The sequence below is a fragment of the Mauremys mutica genome, chromosome 3 (genome assembly GCF_020497125.1).
Source record: "Mauremys mutica isolate MM-2020 ecotype Southern chromosome 3, ASM2049712v1, whole genome shotgun sequence".
Lineage (NCBI taxonomy): Eukaryota > Metazoa > Chordata > Testudines > Geoemydidae > Mauremys > Mauremys mutica.
The window spans coordinates 162,918,405-162,940,399 of record NC_059074.1 but is presented as its reverse complement, the minus strand read 5'-3'; the positions used below and the strand labels follow the sequence as shown (position 1 = coordinate 162,940,399).

Here is a 21,995-nt window from a genome sequence, read left to right as displayed (position 1 = left end):
TTCACCCTGTCCTGCTTGATCTTCATGAGGATCCTGGCCATGTTGTCCGTTAGGAGCTGAACCGCCCTGCCTTGTTCTCACATGAGTTTGAAAGGCTTGATGGGTCAGGCAAACCGTCCTGTGTTTCTTGACACTGATGTGCAGGGACAGATTGAGACTGGATCACCGGCCTTGAGTATTGAGATTGGCCATGTGGCTCCACAACCCAGGTCCGAAGCGTCGGAGACTAGCCTCACCAACGAGACTGGGGCAGTGACTGAGACTCCCTGCAGCACCGAAACGGGATCTTGCCACTAGGTAAGGGACGACAGCACACTGTCCGGAATCCTGAGCACCCGGTCGATACTGTGCCCGTTGGGTACATAGACCTATGCCAGCCATGACTGTAAGGGCCTGAGGCAGAATTATGCATGCAGTCTCAGGCACCTGTGGGCGGTGGCGAGCGGGTGGGCACACAGAGATGAGATGAAGTCCACCATGGCTCAGAACTTGGTCTTGGGGAGAAAGACTCTGGCCCGAGTGGAGTCGAGTACTGCCCCAATGAACTCTGTTTTGCACTGGAGTGAGGGTTGACTTTTAGTCGTTTATTATTAGGCCCAGGTCGTTGCAGGTGGAACAGAACAGAGCGAGATGCCTCCGCACCTGAGCCGAGGACCCTTATCAACCAGTCGTCAAGATACGGGTAGATTTGGACCCCCAGATGTCGCAGATAAGCATCCATTGGCGCTATATACTTGGTGAACACTCTCAGAGCCGACGAGAGACCAAAGTTCATCGCTATGAACTGGAGATGGCGCTGGCCCAAGGTGAAACGGAGGAAGCACCGGTGCCCCAGGAATATGGAAATATGGAAGTACGCGTCCTTTAAATCTAGGGCGGCATACCAGTCTCTGGATCCAGGGACAGGATGACAGAGGCCAGGAAGATCCTACGAAGCTTCAACTTTTTGAGAGATTTGTTGAAGCAACGCAGGTTTAGAATAGGTCTGAGGACCCCTTTTGCCTTCGGAATGAGGAAATAGTGGGAGTAAAATTCTCTTCTTTCCATGCCTTGTGGAACCTCTTCCACTTCCCTTAGGGACAGGAGGTTTTCGACTCCTGCACGAGGAGTTGCTTGTGAGAAGGGTCCCTGAAGAGGGATGGGGAAGGGGGATGGAAGGGTTGGTCAACTACAAACTGTAGGATATAGCCCAGTACCAATTTAAGCTTAGTACCAATGTGGACACAAGAACAAATGGATATAAACTTGGCACTAGGAAATTTAGACTTGAAATCAGACGAAGGTTTCTAACCATTAGAGGAGTGAAGTTCTGGAACAGCCTTCCAAGGGGAGTAGTGGGGGCAAAAGACACATCTGACTTCAAGACTAAGTTTGATAAGTTTATGGAGGGGATGGTATGATGGGATAGCCTAATTTTGGCAATTAATTGATCTTTGATTATTAGCAGGTAAATATGCCCAATGGTCTCTGATGGGATGTTAGACGGGGTGGGATCTGAGTTACTACAGAGGATTCTTTCCTGGGTGCTGGCTGGTGAATCTTGCCCACATGCTCAGAGTTTAACTGATTGCCATATTTGGGGTCGGGAAGGAATTTTCCTCCAGGGCAGATTGGCAGAGGCCCTGGAGGTTTTTCGCCTTCCTCTGCAGCATGGGGCATGGGTCACTTGCTGGAGGATTCTCTGCAGCTTGAGGTCTTCAAACCACAATTTGAGGACTTCAATAACTCAGACATAGGTTAGGGGTTTGTTATAGAAGTGGATGGGTGAGATTCTGTGGCCTGCATTGTGCAGGAGGTCAGACTAGATGATCATAATGGTCCCTTCTGACCTTAAAGTCTATGAGACAGTGTCAAGCACCCAGTAGTCTGAGGTTATATGGGACCAGCCAACCAGAAAGGGCGGAGGTGTTTGAGGAAGACAGGGAACAGATCCAATGCAGTGACTGGGGCATAGTCCTCGGGTGCACCCTCAAAATAACTGCTTTTGGCTGCCCTGGTCCCTGGAAAGACCAGGCTGGGCAGGTGGACAAGACGACGACTCTTAATAACCCTGTCTTTGTCCTTCTTTTTGTAGGGACCAGGTCGAGGGGTACCCCAAGACCTTGATGATGGCAGAAGCAGCAGGGGATGGAATGGCTTGCTGGGCTGCTGAGGAATATGTATACTAAAGGAGTGGAGGGTGGCCCGGGAGTCTTTAAGGCTGTGGAGCCTAGCATCAGTTAGCTCTGAGAAGAGCCCCGGTCCCTTGAAAGGAAGGTTCTGGAGGGTGGACTGCATCTCCTGGGATAGACCGTAGGTCTGTAACCAGGAGCTACGGCACTTGGCTATTGCAGAGGCGACCACCCTGGACGCAGAGTCCATGGCATCCCGGGCCATCTGGAGGACATCCCTGGCTACTGCCTTGCCTTCGTCTATCAGAGTGGCAAACTTCTGCTCTCTGTGAACTTGCCAACAGAGTCCCGACAGGTTAAAATTGTATCTGCCAAGTAGGGCCTGATGGTTAGAGTCCCTAAACTGGAGGCTTGCTGTTGAATAAATTTTTCTGCCAACTAAGTCCAGCCTCTTGGCATCTTTGTTTTTGGGGGTGCCACTTGCCTGTCCCTTTCATTGACAGTGGACACAACCAAGGACCCCACAGGAGGGTGTGTGTATAGGTCAGGAGTCAGCAACCTTTCAGAAGTGGTGTGCCGAGTCTTCATTTATTCACTCTAATTTAAGGTTTGGTGTGCCAGTAATACATTTTAACATTTTTAGAAGGTCTCTTTCTCTAAGTCTATAATATATAACCAAACTATTGTTGTATGTAAAGTAAATAAGGTTTTAAAAACGTTTAAGAAGCTTCATTTAAAATTAAATTAAAATGCAGAGCCCTTCCCCTGACCGGTGGCCAGGACCCGGGCAGTGTGAGTGCCACTGAAAATCAGCTCGTGTACCATAGATTGTCCCTGCAAAGGGGTTAGAATACCTATACCAGGGGTAGGCATAGTACTTCTTTACCTGCTTCCTCACTGTGGGCAGAATTGAAGATGGGATCTGCCACACCGACTTGGCGATTTTTAGGACCCCTGGGTGAACGGGCAATGCGACCTAGGCTGGGGCAGAGGAAGGAATGACACTGAAGAGGTCATTGGGCTCCTCAGCTAGCTCCTAGACCTCCAAGTTCAGGCGAGGGTCCCGCAACCGCCTTGTCTGGGGACAACAAAGATGACTGCACCTCCAAAGGTGGGTGGGCATCCCCTTGCTGTATCGGGAACCGCTCTGCAGCTGGAGGGGCCTCCGTGGAGTCACCGCACCAGATTTGGCCCCTTGCTCCAACAGCAGTGCTGACTGAGCTGGGGGTAGCTTGTCCGATGCAACCCGGGAGGAGCGATGGGAGTATGGTGACAGCATAACAGGTTCCCCCACAGGTTCCAGTACTGCCACTGGGAGGGGCATTTCCCTTGATCCCAAGCCAGTGCCGCAGGTGCCTTGGCTGGTTCCGGCTGGGAGACGACTTGCCCCGTACAGGGGAAGGGCTGAACTGTCCATCTGACCCGGACCTTTGCCCTTTTGGTGACCAGGGTAGGGCTGTGGAAGCCTGAGTCTGTCGACTGACTCTTGTTGGCAACTGGTACAGGGAAGGTGAGGGCTGGTGCATTGCCCAAAGAACGGTACCGGAGCCCCGGCAACCGGTGCAGTGACCAGAAATGGTCTTGTGTAGGAGAGGACTGATGCCTGGGAGATATGCAAGGCGATGGCAACCAGCGCCTTGGCAATCTCCGACGGGAGGACTGTCGGTACCAAGAGTAGGGGGATTGGCTTTGTGACTCAGGAGTTGCATGTCCTGTAAGTGGAGACCCCAGCGTCAGAGATCTGGGCCTCTTGGCCGGAGACCGGGGTTGCGATATGGGGTCCTTGGCCGTGGTGAAGGTGAAAGACGCCAGCAGTCTGGGGGTGTTCCACTTTCTTTAGGGTGGTCTCATCACCGGCTTGGTTGTCTGTGCTGGTGTGTTGGCGGGATCCACTACGAGTCCAGGCATCTGTGCTGTTGGTTGGCCTAACTGTTCTTTGACCTCTGAGCCCGCCTCAGGCGCACATAGCCCTACGATGAGCTAGGACCCTCTACCGCTCCCCAGAGTTGGGTCCCTGGCTGGGCTAGGGGGTCCAACCACAGCGGTACCCCCGAGAGCCTCTGTTGTGGGCACGAGGCCTAACTCGTGTCCTTTGCCTGAAGTTCCCTTACTCGGTGCTTGCGGACCAGATGACTTAGACAACTTCTTCGGTACCGGCAAGGGGGAACGGTGCCAGGCGGAACCCTGAGCCAGAGGTCGCTGCGTGCTGATGCCTAAGTACTGGGCCTGGAGCCCTCGCACTCTGATGCTGGGCACAGAGCAGCCTCCATAAGGAGGGCCCTTAATCGAATGTCCCGCTCTTTTTGAGTTCGGAGATGAAAATTTTTGCAGATCCGGCACTTGTCTTTTCTATGGGATTCCCCCAGGCACTTCAGACAACTCATTAGGGCCACTGATTGGCATCGGCCAGCTGCACTCAGAATACGGCTTGAAGCCTTGGGAACGGGGCATGCCTCACTCCAGGACAAAGTCCCAGTCGGGACTCTAACTACTGCCAAAACACTTAACAGCTAACAAATCACTGACTAAATAACAAAGGAGAATGATCAGTACAGTGAAGAGCCGCTAATGCTCTTGCTAAGCAAGACCAGGCACACCAACCATCACGGGTGGTAAGAAGGAACTGAGAGGGCGTAGGGCTGGTGGTGCCTGATATACCACCGCATGAGCGTGGCACTCCAGAGGGTGCCATAGCCAGCCCTATGGATACTACTAAGGCAAAAGTCTCCAACAACTGTGCACATGGATGTGCACGTGGGAGTACACACACCTAGAATGGAATCGACATGAGCAAGCACTCAAAGAAGAATAATGTAGTGGGAGTAGCACACCTGAATACAATCCTACCCAGACTCCATGGATGGGTACTCAGGTAGCCAGGCCAACCCATCACCTGTGCTACCCCCAGCTACATTGCTATTTTTAGTGCCCTAGCTCAAGCAAAGCTAATGCCTGTCTGTCTACCCATACTGGAGCCACAGCATAGACATATACAATCTCTCAGGGCCAGCCTAGACCAAATGGCGCCCCATGCGGGGAGCGTCTTCAGCAGCTCCTCTCCTCCATTTGTTAAACTTTTGAATACCTTATTTTTATTGCATTTCTATTGGAAACAGACAGTATTAGGGAGAGCAAAAGTCTGTGTTCCACAGTCTTAAAAAGTCAAACATTACATGTTAGGCATGGCAAAAGTAGTAACAGTATTCCTTTTATATTGTTGCATAGATAGGAGTTTGATAGATATCGCCAGCGTCTCATTAAATATGTCTTTTATCAGTCGCTACATACACACTTCAAGTCTTAAAACATAAGTACACTTTCACAATTACACAATAAAACAAGGTTCACGGTATCGCAGCTGGGCTCTCATTTCACTTTGGTTCATTCTTATATCTCACTGACTGACTGGCTTATATAAGTAGAGCCACACTACTTATATACCCGCGAGAGCACGGCTGACAACATTCTAGGAGAATCGAAGAAAATGTAGTTCTCTGAAATTTTGGAAGGTTCAACGAGATTCTACAAAGGTCCAGAACATTCTAGAAGGTTAGTGAAAAATGAATCCACCTACAAAATACCTGAAACATTTTACTTCAAACATTTTATTTTCCCTTTTGTCGCTAACAACAAAAACAGCTCCCTGAGCCCAGCACCCCTCCAAGTGGTCTCCTGGGTTTCTTGCCCCTAAATCTGGCCCTGCACTCTCTCTCTCTGCCTTAGTTCCCCTTCTGTAAAAAAACAAAAAAACAAACAAAAAAAACCTGGAACAAAACTTCTCTACCTCACAGGAGTATTACAAGGATAAATACATTGAAGATCCTGAGGCATCCAGGTACCACATTGGTGGGATGGCATTTAAGTACATTAGATAGATACATTTGAAAAAAAACCTGTTTGGCCCATGTTAAATGTACATTTTAAAAAGTGGCAGTTGTTTTTCATTTCTGTATAATTTCTCATAGGAAAGAAAAATAATTGTATTCAGGGTCCAATCCTGCAAACATTCAAGACATGAATAGCTCTACTCGTGCGAGCAGAATTACTCATGAGCAGAAGTGGCCACAGCATTATGATTATTTATTCTAGTGAAAGCTTACCAAAATAGGATTAAAAATATATACATTTTTTCAGTTCAGTGTCCAGCTTTAGTAGCAAGCTGTGAGTGGCCTCTACTGGCTGACCGAAGGCTACATAAGTCACTAAGCTCTTCTTATGTATTATGACTGCAGTATCATTAGATGTCCGAGGAAATATTAATGTAAAGAATATAGTCTACAATGCAATATAAAACAGCACATACAGTGACTAAGTTTAAAAGCCAGATTACTGAAGCTGTGAAAGCAAAATATCTATATAATACTGAAAAATAATAAGTAACAGAAGTGTTCCCATAAAGAAACTATTTTTGTTTGAAAATCTCAAAATATATACTGTAAATAAATGTAGCAGTTTACTTTCCTATTGTTGAGCAGGAAATTTAACAGGGTAAATTGAAATTAGCTCTAATGGCAGTTACACACACAAATCCTAAGTACTTTGAAACTTTAGTAGTCTGTTTACATGTAAAGACGAAGTTATTTCAGTTACTCATATCAACATACTTTTATAGTGTTTTATGAAAAGCATAATAAAGAAAGCGTGGTTGAAACCAGAGGCACAACAATTCAAATGACCATCTTACTAGTCCTTTTCACAAACATGTGCAATAATCAGTACTCTCTTTATTTTTAAAATAATACCCAATAAATTACTAAGTGCTTTAAGTATCTATAAACCAACAATGAAAAGAAGTTTGATTTATATTGGTGTGAATGTAGGTACAACATGTTAAGACTTTGACAGAAAAACAGTCTAAAATTTGCTTCAACTATAACAATCACATATATAATTTACAAATTCCTTATTTTGTTAACTACTATAAAAACCTAACTTTACTAGATTAAGAAATTGCTTGTAATACAATTTTAATATGATAGAATCTAAGCTGCCTATATCACAGTTTATTATAAATGTTATCAGTTTATTCTGTAATAGTAATTAAACTGCTAATATACAAAGAAACTTTTTTAAAATAAAAAAGCTAAGACCACTAGGGACAAAGTGATTTTCTACTTAGCCTTTTTTTCAGTATAGGATTATGTACCTGATTTTAACCATTCTCCCTCATTTTAATTGCACCCTATTAAAAAGGATTATTGTCAAACATAAATGACTAATGATGGCAAAAGGTGACTGCCTTCATAAGAAGTATTATTATGCCCACATGTAACACAGTATTCCATGATATTTCCAGTCTTATTGCAGAATTCGACCTCATTTCAGAATTCAGTCCCATTATCTTGCCTGCTCACAATTGTTCACAGGGTTATCTAGCTGACATGTAAGATAACCCTCCATCTTACTAGACACCACTGGGATATGACATGCTGACCCACAGTAAGCCCTGATTATTAGACTGAAATATATACCATATAAATGGAGCTTCCAGCCAAAGAATTTGTTTTAAATCTTTTCATCTTACTTACACATTAAATATCATTTTAAGTGTGCTGACATGAGCGCCATTAATTGTATTAGAAAAAAATGAACATTTCAATAGTTTACCAGCACAGACATGAAAATTCACATCAATGTCAACAAAAAGAGTTTACAAGTGCAAGTAGTTGTGTTTTTTCTTAAAACTCACCCTCATAGTCTAAAATGTAGTTTAGATTTACATATCATAAACTAATTAAACACAAATTGCCAATGGTAGGCGACAAAGAGAACACACTCCTGACATTGTTTAGTATTGTAGTTAAGAGCACAAGCTTATTATTTAACACAAAACCTGTCAGCAGCAGGTAGAACCAGAAGGAAGCCCCTTTTGTCTGCCACACCCTTTTTATGAATAGTGCTGGTGACCCAACGGTCCACTTCCAGTACTTGAGAAATTGGGTAGGATTGACAGCCATATGTAAGGGCAAACACCACTGGTTTGGCAATGCAATCACCACTTTTCCCTGCAATCCTCAGCTTTCCCCCTTCAAGTGAAGTGGGGTTCCCCATTACTACACCCCCTACAATTCTACACAATCCTGAAAGCGTGTGCCATTTAGAAGTATTTTCAGTTGAAAACCAACATATACTATTGAATACTATAAATGAAATCTATGTATGGACACCACCACAGAATATTCAACAACAAAAAAAGTGAGTACCGTATTGTCCCGAGTATAGGCCACACTTTTTTCCCCTAATGTGAGTGTTTAAACTAGGGGTGCGGCCTACATTCGGGACAATAGCCGCGGCGGGAGCCCAGAGCCCTTTAAATCCCAGCCGCGGCCGGGAATCAGAGGGCTCTGGGCTGCCCGCTGCGGCGGGGAGCCCAGAGCCTTTTAAATCCCAGCAGCGGCTGGGACTCAGAGGGCTCTGGGCTGCCCGCCGCAGGGGAGCCCAGAGCCCTTTAAATCCCAGCCGCAGCCGGGACTCAGAGGGCTCTGGGCTGCCCGCTGCGGCGGGGAGCCCAGAGCCTTTTAAATCCCAGCCGCGACCGGGACTCAGAGGGCTCTGGGCTGCCCCAGCCGCGTCCCCGCCTCCCGGCTCCGACCCCGGCCGCGTCCCCGCCCCGGCCCCGCGTACCTGCCTCCGCTGGCCCTGGCCTCGCGCCGCCCGGCTCCAGCCCTGGCCACATCCCTGCCCCCTCCGCCGCCTGGCCCCAACCCCGTGTACCTGCCTCCGCCGGCCGCGTCCCCGCCTCCAGCCCCGTGTACCCGCCTCTGCCGGCCCCGGCCTCAGGGCTGCCCAGAGGGGGGGGGCAAGTGGGGCAATTTGCCCCCGGACCCAGCAGGGGCCCCCACGAGAGTTTTTCGGGGCCCCCGGAGCGGGGTCCTTCACTCGCTCCGGGGGGCCCGGAAAACTCTTGCGGGGCAGGGCGCAGGAGCTTCTTCTGCTCCTGGTCTTCGCCTGCGGGGGGGGTCCTTCCCCTCCGGGGCGGAAGGACCCCCCACTGGCGAGTTACCGCCGAAGCGGGACCCGCTGCCGAAGTGCAGCCCGGTCTTCGGCGGTAATTTGGCGGCGGGGGGCCCTTCCGTTCCGGGACCCGCCACCGAAGTGCCCCGAAGACCCACGGCGGGGCCTCTCGCCGCCGAATTACCGCCGAAGACCGGGCTGCACTTCGGCGGCGGGTCCTGCTTCAGCGGTAATTCGGCGACGGGGGCGCCCCGCGGCGGGTCTTCGGGACACTTCGGCAGCAGGTCCCAGAACGGAAGGGGTCACCCCCGCTGAAGACCCCGGGCCCCCGGAATTCTCTGGGCGTCCCCCGCCGCCGGCCCCGTGTCCCCCGCCGCCCGGCTCCGGCCCCGCATCCCTTCCCGGCCGCCCTACTCTGGCCGGCCAGCTACCTGGCTCTGGCCGTCCGGCTCCCGCCACATCCTCTAGCTCCAGGCTCTGGCCGCGTGACTCCTGCCCCGGCCCAGCATCCCGGGGCTCCTGGCTCCAGCCGCGGCCGGACTGTAGTGCCGCCAGCCACATCCAGGCAGCGCAGTAAGGGGGCAGGGAGGGGGTGTTGGAGAGAGGGCAGGGGGGTTCGGGGTGGGGGGTGGATAGGGGTTGGGGGGGTCAGAGGGCAGGGAACAGGGGGATTGAATAGGGGCAAGGGTCCTGGTGGGGCAGTTAGAAAGGATCAGGGGATGGATGGGGCGGTGGGAGGCAGTCAGGGGCAAGGGTTCCAGGGGCTGTCAGGGGACAGAGAGAAGGGGTGGTTGGATGGGGCAGGGGTCCCTGGGGTGGGGGGAGGTGTCAAGGAATGCGGGGGGTTGGATGGGGCAGGAGTTCGGGGGGGGGGCATGATCCCTAACCCTAAGAACATTTGCTAATGTTGTTGATTGTTGTGCAGGGGAGAGGGTGAGAACTGTTCCCATCAGTCTCCTTGTTGTCCATTCCTTTTCCCTTCTTTATTTACAGTATAACTACAAAATAGTTTTCAATATTTCTGAGTATATAACATATGCCGTCAAAAGCAGGACTACCAAAAGTGTTAAAAATACTGGTACATGTCTTCCTATTCATTAAATAAAATACTGTTTTACTGTTCTACTAATGTGTATATTTTCTTTAAGTTAAAAAAACTTAAAAATTTAATTTTTTTAAAATAGCACCAAACTTTAAGGGTGCAGCTTATAATCAGGAGCGGCCTATACTCGGAACAATACGGTAATCAAAACCCAATTGTTTTTGAAACAATGATACTGGCAGGTAGATACAGTGGATGTTAGATTACAGCACATCTAGGACTTACACACTTAAAAGAAAAAAGAAACCCACATGTTGTCTCAAGATAAAGATTTAGCTTATAAATCGTGTTGAGATACGACCCCCCAAATGAAACTTACATATTCTATACTCCCAAAGAAAGCACAGACTTCTCCTCCTTCCTGTTGGAAATCTTCAGTAGTACTGGTTATAACAAAGCAATTTTTGCTCATCTCAGATGAAATTAACAAGCACAGAAACAGTTTCCTTACCTTCTCAAATCCTTTTTTTTAAGCATTCCAATTTTTTTTTAAAGTAGTTTATGTTTAACATGGTACTTCTCGGCTCTCTGAGCTAAGAGGTGAAAACATTATCTATTTGTCTTTTTTGGGTCTATTTGTTTTTTTGATTGCGTACTTCTGGTTCCAAAAGAGATGTGTGGTTTGTGACTGGTCAGTTTGTAACTCTGGTGTTAGTAACTCTGAGGTTCTATTGTGCTTGGACAATGTCTTATGTATCTTGATCTTGTTCTCCCTTGTGCTTGATTACTTTACTCAAAAAGCTTATATAAGGATAGGCGGAAATGATAAATTTATCTGCATTTAATGTTTAATTTCTCATAATTGTGCTTGTGACAATATAATTATTTCCTCAGCCACCAAATGTAATGCCAGGAGCTAAGTACTGTGATTTCAGAGGAGGAATAAGCAGTAAATTCAGCCATAAACTTTTCAGAAGACACTTAGGTCACACTTGATTCAAAACTTAAGGTCGCCCCCCGGTCTCCCTCCGCCACACACAAGGTACCTTGGTAACAGAGAAAATAAAATACATTTTAAAATACAAAACAAAGTATAATTATTTTTCAAGAAAATATTCTAAAAAAACTTTCCCATAATTTGGTCTTCAAATATTAAGTCTAAATATTTCATGAATTCTATTATTGAAGAAAACAGAAATAAATAGGTAATATCAACAACTCTGAAAAGGTATTTCCACACAAGTGGCATAATTTTAAAAAGTGGACTGTGAGGCTTGCTAGGCTTAACAGTGATCCCATATTGGGATATCAGCACTTAGATAAGGCAGTGGGTGCACTTCAGTCTATCTAACATAAGATACATATTAAAGATTAATTCTACAGCATGTGTTCCTGAGAGGATTTTGCAAAGTCATCATTAACCAGGATTTTTAAACTGAATACAATATTTTCTATCTCGTTCTGAACTCAATGCTTCAAGGTTTTATTTTTATTATATAAATCCCTAAATAATGTAAAGTAGCAGATATCCTCAAGAGATATCCTATAGCCCTGTTGTTAACTGATATTTTTACTCCTGAGGGAATTACACACTCACACAAATTCTGTGGACAATAAAATAAAGGTGGAGGCTCCAGCATGGCAGTGGGGAGTACAGGCCATGGAGGTGGGAGATCACTCTGCACCTCCCCGCTGCCCAACCCAGACTTGGCGGTGAGGCTGCACTTGACCCTGACACAGTGCCAGGGCCAGGCCTGCCCCATAAACACACCACAGCCCTTTCCCTCCACACCAGGTGTGGGCATGCAAGCTCAGCCCAGCAAGATCCAAGTGTGGAGAGGCTCAGCATGGGGGGATCCAGATGTGGGATGAGAGGGTTCTGTGTGGGGCAATCTGGGTGCAGGCAGCTCAGCGGGTGCAGGAGGGAATCTGACTGCACAAGGGCTCATGAGGGGATTCCAGACGCAGGGGCAATTGGACTATGCAGAGAGTTTCAGGTGAAATTGGTTAGGGCTCAGCAGGGGAGGTAGGGTTGCCACCTGTCTGGGTTTTAGCTGGGCAGTTCATTTTTTGGCTTCCATGTCTGGGTGTCATTTAGGGTTACCAGGTGCCTGGGTTTTTTGTTGTTGTTTTTTTTAAACCAGAAAGTCTGGTCGAAAAGAGGAGGGGGGCATCCCTAAATGGCACCTGAACCAAAAGACCAGTTTCCACAGGGTGGGTGGAGGCATCAGGTCATTAATCTGCACCAGCCCTGCTCATCCAGGACCATCTCCTACCTGCAGGCAGGCTCCTTGAGACAACCCAGTGAGTGACGGTTGGGATTGAGGTGGGAAAAGAGGAGCAAGTGATAGGGGCAGGAACTCGGGGGTCCAGTTACCAGCCATTAGAATGGCGGCAAACCTCAGGGGGGTGGGGAGTTCTGGGTGGGGAGTTCTGGGTGTGGGGGCATGGGGCTTGGAAGAGGGGATCTCAGTGTGGGAGGCTTGGGGGGGGGTCTGGGTGCTGGGGGAGTGGGGCTTGGTGGGGTCGGTGTCTTGGTGCAGCTGGTTGGGGGTCCAGGTGTAGGGGGTTCACTGGAGTGGTCCAGTGCATAGGAGGTGGGGCTTTATGTATGGGGTGCTCAACGGGGAGGAGGGCCGGGTGCAGGGGGTGGAGATTGGCAGGGGTGGTCTGGGTGCAGAGGTGGGGGTCTGGATGCAGAGGGAGGGTCTGGATGTAGAGGGTTGGGGTTCGGTGGCGGGGGGTCCATGCTGGGGCTCAGTGGGGGAGCAGCTTCCTGTATAGTGACTGCTCTCTGGGGGCTGAGGAGCAATGTGGGGGCAGGAAGTGGGGGTGGAGGGATACAGAGCAGTGGGAGGTTTCGGGGGGGGGGGTCTGATCTAGCCTCAGCTACTCTGTGCAGGGGAAGTATGGGAGTTAGGCTATGATGTCGCAACACATTATGTAAGCGGGGGGCGGATGTCAACGAAAGATGCACCAACAAATCCATTAAAATATTTGGGAATATTCTTTCACCAGATACCTACATCTGACTTCAGCGAATAAAATCTGGGAAATTTTTTTAGAAAATTACAAAAATAAATATGTAACTTATTTAAATTACGAAGAGCACACCATCAATCATGTGTCCAACTCTGGCTCTGTAGATTTTACTTATAAAAGGACCACCTACACTGGAGCAAATTACCTGTTCGATTTAAGAGATGTTCTAGGCAATATAAACAAACATAACTGTTTAAAAAACAACAACAAAAAACCCAACACTCCTATGTGCTCTGTTCTGTCCTGCCTAGTTGAGCCTCAACCTGAACTAGATTTATGCGATACCAAATGTCCCTTGACTACTGGATGCTATTTTGGTATTCACATAACTCGGACATTTAAAAAAAAATCCTTCTCTCACATAATAAGGCATAGTTAAATTTGCTTGTGCCAAATGTTCCCATAAACATTACCAATACTTCTGATACTCCAACTGTGGGCATTAAGAGTAACAGTAGATACCAAGGGTGAAATCCTGGCCCTGTTGAGGTAAGCGTCAATGTGGGCAGAATTTCACTCCGTGAATCCATTCTCTCTGGTTTTTTATTTTTATTTATTTATTTATTTTTACCAGTGGCTCTGTGGGACCATATTTGGAAGCCTTCGGCTCTACTAGAAATGCCCTTTATTTCTGTCATAGCATCTGGGAAAAGATCTGGTGCAATTCTCATTCCCCCTACGTCAGTGGTTCCCAAACTTTAACCTGTGAATTCCTTTCACTAAAATGTCAAGTCTCGTGAACCCCCACCTAAAAATGAATATTTCCAGGGATTTTCTCCTTTACTTGAGTATAAAATTATAAAAGCAGTGATCTTGGAAATATAACATTAGTTTTTATGACATGCTTATTAATTACAGTATTTTTATTACATTATGAAAATGGCAACACTCTTCCAAGATCTCACTGTAGTAGCATGTATCACTTTGAATAAACCTGTTATAAGACAAGGCTCCTATGTTTCATCAAGGAGTATCAGATGTGAAACAGCATGAAGGTATTTAAGAAGGCAACTCAAAGCGTTCCTCCACACAAGCATTCAGGTCTTGAGCAGTCCAGGCAAAGAACGCATGTTACAAAAAAGCTTAAACATGTTCTTCATAATAATTTTATAAACAATACTAGCTGCCTATTTAATTTTAAAAACAGCAAAAAATATCCACCCCCCTTTCCATTTCTTATAAGGAGTCTTGACGTTTAAATCTCCTCAGTGTGACAGAAATGCTTGCTTTGATCTGCTTAGCTCTTAGAAGTCCTGGAGCTCCAGGCTGCTGGCCCCATGCTGTCTAGGGACAGCTCTGTCCACCATTAGGGATTTTCCCCCCAGAGAATCCCCTGTAACATTTCACAAATGCTCAGGGGTTCACAAACCCCAGTTTGGGAACCACTGCCCTAGATGAAAGCATTACTGGTTCATTCAGACTATTTTGATAAACTTTACATTCATACTTTGAAAATTTTCCAAAATTGTCTCCCATATCTAACTGCGTCCCACCATTATGACATTGTTTGACCTTTCTGAAGAACTTCTTTTTCTCATCTACATTAACTGAAGTTAATGGGTCTCTTTCAATTGACTTTACTCAGCTTTGGATCAGGACCGAGATGATGGAGTGCAAAGATACTTCCAGACTAATTTCGATGAAAAGAAAAGTAGGCTCCTAATTTAATCAAATGCCCTGGAATGATGAAGCGTTCTATGTTCTTAAATTTTCATCTATAGCTTCTGCCTATTATAAAAATTTTAAGGGGAACTTTCTCTTCAGATTGTCTTATATTTGCCATCCTTCTTTATATGAAATTGAATCAATAGTAAATAATGGGAAAAAGCTGGTATCTGAAACAAAGAATAAAGCAGAAACTTTCTAGATAATTCCAAGTCTTTGAAATTCAGTGTATTCATTAAACCATCAGGCTTAATACTTAAGAGTTTACAGTAAGTGACATATATAAAATAATATCTTCTAGCTGCTGGGGATTCTATTATGAAATCATGGGGTTATTTATTTTCCTAGGGTACCTTCAAGATGTAATTTTCCCTTGTAGTGGGCACAGAATGCTTCCTCACACTTAAAAGTAAAATATATTTTTTTTTGTAGAAAATCATTCATTGACCTCAAGCCAAAAGACTGTGCTTACTGCTTGAATCAACTCCCCCCCCCCCTTACTTTTAGGATCCTGAAGTACACAGAAATAATTGACTGAGAAAGAGAGAAAAGTTAAACTCATTCTCTGTAGTTTCTTGAAGGAAAGATCCCATCTTTTTTTCTATTAAAGATACTTATATTTTAATCAAGACCCAACAGATAAATAAATTGCAGGTTTTTTTAAATGATTAGTGAAATGACACTGTGTCCCCTCAGAGAAGAAACTGGAGATAGAGGGTTTCTTTCTTTTAATAAACACAGTGCAGAGCAACACCTAGGATCTTCATTTGGTGTAAACTGTCATAGCCCAACTGAAATCCACAGAAGTCAATAAATCTATGTTGATTTATACTAAGTGAGGCTCAAGACCCTAATGCACAGGAGCTCCTTTTCCTTAGCATTTGGAGCATGTTTCCTCAAATACAATAGTAAACCTGTGGATGGGGATTTACTGAATAGTTAAGAGAATGGGGAGGAGACTGAAGGAGGTAGGATGGTTGGGAGGAGCCACAATCCACCACCATTTACTGGTAGTGTAAGGTTCTTACTAATCCAGCAAAATCTTTGAAAAATGAACGAGAAGGATGGAGAAAAAAACTACAGAGAATGGAACGGTATCATTAATATTTCCAAATTACTTTTTTGCTGAACAAGAACCTCTATGGCTTACAAGGTGCATTTGGTGAAGATGGGAAGTTCCTGCTGTCCTTTATAACCATTACAAATCTTCGTACTTCACTTAAAAGTAAAACAGATCACTCAAATCTGATCCTATGCTAGCAGTTCTAAAAATTCCACACAGTATCAAAAAGAGTGGGGATGTTATTTCTGGGGTGATGGGAAGAACAACAGAGCTGTGATGTTAATTCGAAGTTTTACAGACTTTCCTGGATTTTGCTGGGTGGCAGGACTCTTAAACCAAAGACAAAGATTAGTAGAAAGAAACAGCAGAAAATATAATGCTTGGGAGAACATATAAAGACAACAGCTTTCAATAGCACTGCCTCAGAAACTAAACAGTGAACTTAAATACATATGAAAGCTACACATCATGATATGATTTCTTCTAAAAATATTTGAAATATTCAGCTGTAAAAGTCTTATTTGACAGTGTGTCACTATTCATTTAAGAACCGTTTATATTAAATATCCAAAAGCTAAAAACTGATTTTGTCGTAATATATACAAAAATGCAACCAGCAGTACTTTGTTTCTTAAACGTTGTGATTTAGGAACAGCAATAATTTATTCAATTCCCAAATCAGATAACCTGATTTCAGGAGCAGCCTGAAAAACCCTCATGCAGGTCCTTGGGGTGGAGTGTGTATTAGCTTTGCTACTAAACCCGTCCATCTTGCTAGCGGTCAGAAGTGACTTGACAGTTCCAAATCACTGTAACTCATGCAACAGGGCAAGCTTATTTCACACCAGAAATCAAATTCAGATTCCACCTGCCTCTCCTTTTCATTAAATTGTTCATGGACATAGCAGCATGATAAAATACCTTGCAAACATATTATCATGCCAAGTGCAAGCACTTCATTACTGACACACACATGACATGACACCTACACATACACACTATAACAAAAAGTTGTATTCCCCACCTTTTCAGTTAACAAAAATATTTCAGTATATTTTCAAAAACCCCATTAGCTTATTCTTAGCAAAAACTAAGCTGTGGTAATTAGTTTCTGTTTTTTAGGTGGTGTTAGGAAAGAAATTGGTGGGGGATACAGTATTTTTGTTTGTATGGAGAATAAAGTATATATTTAAAATAGTAATTGGTTTAGACTATTTCAAATAAATTTAGTTATTTGAAGTTTGAGGTGATGTTGAATGATAGCAGTAGGGTTCCAGTGACCAGCTTTTTGCCTAGCTGCTGGGGAACTACGCTTCGAGCATCCACTTGTGGTTCAGCAAATTTATTAGCTGATTTACTAGGACTGGCTGGGCTGATTCCCTTAAAAGGGTAAAAGCAAATTTATAAGCCAAATTACCCTGTATTTTCCTTTTGCCCCACCCTATACAGGATTTCTCTGCAAAAGGAGACAACCCTCTCTGCCTCATTAAACCCCCGTAAGGATTTAACTCCACCCAGAGGTCTAAATAGATTTTTATTCTGGTTACTAAGGGCATGGTTACACTCGAAACTCCAAAGCACTGCCACGGGAGTGCTCCTGCGGCAGTGCTTTGAAGTGCGAGTGTGGTCGCAGCGCCAGTGCTGGGAGAGAGCTCTCCCAGCGCTGCAGGTACTCCACCTCCGCGAGGGGATTAGCTTCAGCGCTGGGAGCACGGGGGGGTGTATTTTCACACCCCTGAGTGAGAAAGTTGCAGCGTTGTAAAGCACCTGTGTAGCCATAGCCTAAGAAAGAAATAAGCAGCATCTGAATCCACCAGTAAATTTTGTCCAAATGCCCCTCCTTCAAATTTTATATAAATCATGAACCTCCCACACCCATCGGTATTTACTATGGGGACTATGGGTTGTGGCTTCTGCAGCTCTTTCAGTGTTTGGAGCATAGGGCCTGCCCAAAAGTACCCAGGGGAAAAGTCGTCGGAATCTTCATAGGTCATAAGAAGTAGTACAGCTGTTGATTAGTTGCAGTTAACTCACACGATTAACTCAAAAAAATCAATCGCGATTAATTACACTGTTAAACAGAATACCAATTGAAATTAATTAAATATTTTGGATATTTTTCTACATTTCCAAATATAGTGATTTCTATTACAACACAGAATACAAAGTGTACAGTGATCACTTTATATTATTTTTATTACAAATTTGCACTATAAAAATGATAAACAAAAGAAATAGTATTTTTCAATTCACCTCATAAAAGTACTGTAGTGCTATCTCTTTATTGTGAAAGTGTAACTTACAAATGTAGATTTGTTTTGTTATATAACTGCACTCAAAAACAAAACAATGCAAAACTTTAGAATCTACAAGTCTACTCAGTCCTACTTCTTGTTCAGCCAATCGTTAAGACAAAACAAGTTTGTTTATATTTATGGGATATACAGCTGACTGCTTATTTACTTTGTCACCGGAAAGGGAGAACAGGCATTCACATGGCACTTTTGTAGCGGCTGTTGCAAGGTATTTATGTGCCAGATATGCTAAACATTTGTATGCCCCTTCATGCTTCAGCTACCATTCCAGAGGACATGCTTCCATGATGATGCTCATTTAAAAAATAGTGCATTAATTAAATTTGTGACTGAACTCCTTGGGGGAGAATTGTATGTCTCCTGTTTGGTTTTACCCATATTCTGCTATATATTACATGTTATAGAGTCTCGGATGATGACACAGCACATGTTCATTTTAAGAACACTTTCACAGCAGATCTGACAAAACGCAAAGAAGACACCAATTTAAGAATCTGAAGTGCCTTCTAAAATCTGAGAGGGACGAGGTGTGAAGCATGCTTTCAGAAGTCCTAAAAAAGCAACACTCCGATGTGGAAACTACAGAACCCGAACCCCCCCAAAAATAAAATCAGCCTGCTAGTGGCATCTGACTCAGATGATGAAAATGAACATACGTCGGTCCACTGTGCTTTTGATCGTTATCGAGCAAAACCCATCATCAGCATGGATGAATGTCTGCTAGAATGGTGACTGAAGCATGAAGGGACATACGAATCTTTAGCACAACTGGCACATAACTATCTTGTGATGCCGGCTACAACAGTGCCATGCGATAGCCTGTTCTCACTGTTCTCACTTTCAGATGATATTGTAAAGAGGAAGTGGGCAGCATTATCAAATTGTAACCAAACTTGTTTCTCTGAGCAATTGGCTGAAGTAGGACTGAGTGGACTTGCAGGCGCTAAAGTTTTACATTATTTTATTTTTTGTACATAATTCCACATCTGTAAATTCAACTTTCATGATAAAGAGATTGCACTACAGTACTTGCATTAAATTAATTGAAAAATATTTTTTGTTTATCGTGAAAATATTTATAATAAAAATAAATATAAAGTGAGCACTATACACATTATATTCTGTGTTGTATAGAAATCAATATATTTGAAAATGTAGAAAACATCCAAATATATTTAAATAAATGGTATTCCATTATTGTTTAAGAGCGCGATTAATCGTGCAATTAATTTTTTTAATTGTGTGATTAAACATGATTAATTTTAATTACTTGACAGCCCTAATAAGGAGGATACAAATTAGACCAACTTCTCCCCCACCCCGCTTTTGATCGCAGTCACTATTCCCCTGCACTCTCCGAACTTCACTCAGAGAGTGGTCTGCCTGGGTCTTATTTTTCGAATTTTTTAGTAAGCCTTTAACTGCTGCCTTACTTTTCTTTGTTTGCATTTTTAACTTTGCTCCATCTTTTTCTTTCTTTTTTATTGTTATACACTTGCTTTTGCATTGACACTATTTGTGCTACCTCAGTAGCCCAGAGAGTGTTTGACTTAGCCTTTAGGCTAGCTGCTTAAAAAAAAAAATTAAATTATTTTTATTTTTGCTTTTAATTGATTTTAAAATTTATTATTATTGCTATTATTTCCTTACAGAGCTGCAGGAATGCCAGCCACAGGTGAAGGCTCCAGGCTTCCGGGGTCCACTAACATATTTTGGTATAAAATCTGTCAAGCTGTTACCCAACCCCCGTTTTTGTTTTTGTTTTAAAGATTTTTTTATGTATTTATTTACTTTTTTTTTTAATTTGACCAGGCTACTAGAGAAAGTCCCGGGCCCAGTAATGGATTGTATCTGTAACTTGACTTGCCAACTACGACACGGGAATTACAGGCTGCTACCCTGTCCCACCATTCTCTAGTCCCTACTGCAGCAAACTGTGCATGTACCAAGCATCCTCTTTCTCAGCTAACTCCTGCCTGGCTCACCAAATCTGTTACCCAGGGTTATTTGAACCTAAAGCTGAGGTAACTAGTTTTTGTTTTCCAGGAGGTGTCAGGATATAAATCAGTGAGGGACATAGCACTTCCATTTGATAAATGATTGGTACATACAAGAGTGTTTTTATTCCAAAATTCTTGATTGTATTGAGTATAAAGCACACATTTAAAATAGTAATTGGTCTAGAGCACTTTGGGTAACTAAAGTCTGAGGTGGTTTTGAATGACAGCAACAGGGCTCTAGTGGCCAGCCTTCTGCGTAACTAATGGAGAGTTTTTATGTCAGTGAATTTTTGCTCTTAGAAAATTTAAACTTTTTTTTAAAAAGTATATTTTTAACTAAACTTTTTTATAGTTAACTTAAAACAAAGTGACAACTTATAATAGCCGCTAATAGGCTAACAATTTTCCTAGAAATAACTTAGCAATAGTGAATACTAATTTATTATTCTACTTATTAGCCAAGCAACTTTAGCAAAAAAATTTACAAACACAGGGACCCAAATTAAGGTCAGTTTTTCACACTTCCCCCCCATTTTTATAATTTTTTTCTTTGCAGTTTGTGCAGCTGTTTTATCTTTGTAAGCATAGCAGAATTCTGAACCTGTGGGGTCCATGCTTCCAACTTATGGGGGTTAAGTGCACGAGATGTCTGTGAGTTCTTTCACAACACAGTGAGCTTCAGAGCTGAGGTCAACTGACTTGGGCTTCTCAGGCTTTCACTATGCATCTAAAAATAGCAGTACAGACTTTCCCGCTTGGTCTGAGGCCCATGATCTGAGACTAGTCTGGGCTCCAGCCCAAACGCCTACATTTAGTGCAAGCCCCACAAGCCTAAATCAGTTGACCCAGGCTCTGAGACTCACTATCACATTTGTGTGTGTGTGTGGGGGGGGCGGCTATATATACGTACCCTTAGTGGTTCTGGTGCAGAGTTTAAAGGGCTCCTACCATAAAACTCCTCAGCCTACCCCTCCAGAACTCAGCTTGCTCTGCATCCTATCAACCCTCCCCTGTGAGAGGGACAGAGGGTACAGAAGGGTGGGGACTGCAGCCTGGGAGGGCCAGAAGGTGTCACCCTATTCTATTAGCCCAAGCCCCATCACCAAAATCCCAGGTCTTCACCTCTGGGAACCATTCACTTTATTCTTTTAACCACACTGGAAAACAGCTGCAAGTTTCAATGAATTAACAACTCAACCAAATACCTTAGTTAGGTATTAAGAGCATTCCTACCTAACTCACTATCGCTTGAAGGTTCTACGAGGAATGTGAAAAACTCCCTGGTCCTCTGCCAATTGGCCTATGGGAAAAAACATTCCTTCCTGACCCCAAAATGGGTGATGATTGGGTAGACACACAGCATCTGTCAGGCCGGGCTGGTAGGGCAGGGTTGCTGGAACAGAGCCGAGAGAGACTTCATGTGGCCTTTGCTCCAGGTTAAATCCCTGGAGCAGGGGGATGTGGGCCAATGAGCACCCCCATTTACCAACTGGCCAGCGTGTTCCAGAGATTCCAAGGGGAGGTGAGAAGCTATCTGTTATCCCTCAGTGAGCATCGCCCTCCCTCATTGCCGGGTATGTCCTCCCCTTTCACTGCTGGCCCCAGCAAGTTCCCCCCCACCTGTTGAGGCGGGTGGGTGGCATTTGTAGCACTGTAACAGTTACATGGTTAATAGGTAATGACATGATAATTCCTACAGGATTTAGTTACCTGAAATTACACAGCAGATAGATTTGTTTGAAATAAGAGTTCAAATTTCATATTCAATTACTAAATTATGTAATGATTTATAATATTCATATT

The 21,995-nt window shown here is 44.4% G+C and overlaps 1 protein-coding gene across 4 annotated transcripts in view; it reads right to left on the bottom strand.

The window, feature by feature from the left end:
• Positions 1 to 21,995, bottom strand: part of GPATCH2 (G-patch domain containing 2) — a 185,272-nt gene that overhangs the window by 65,157 nt on the left and 98,120 nt on the right. The window lies entirely within an intron of this gene.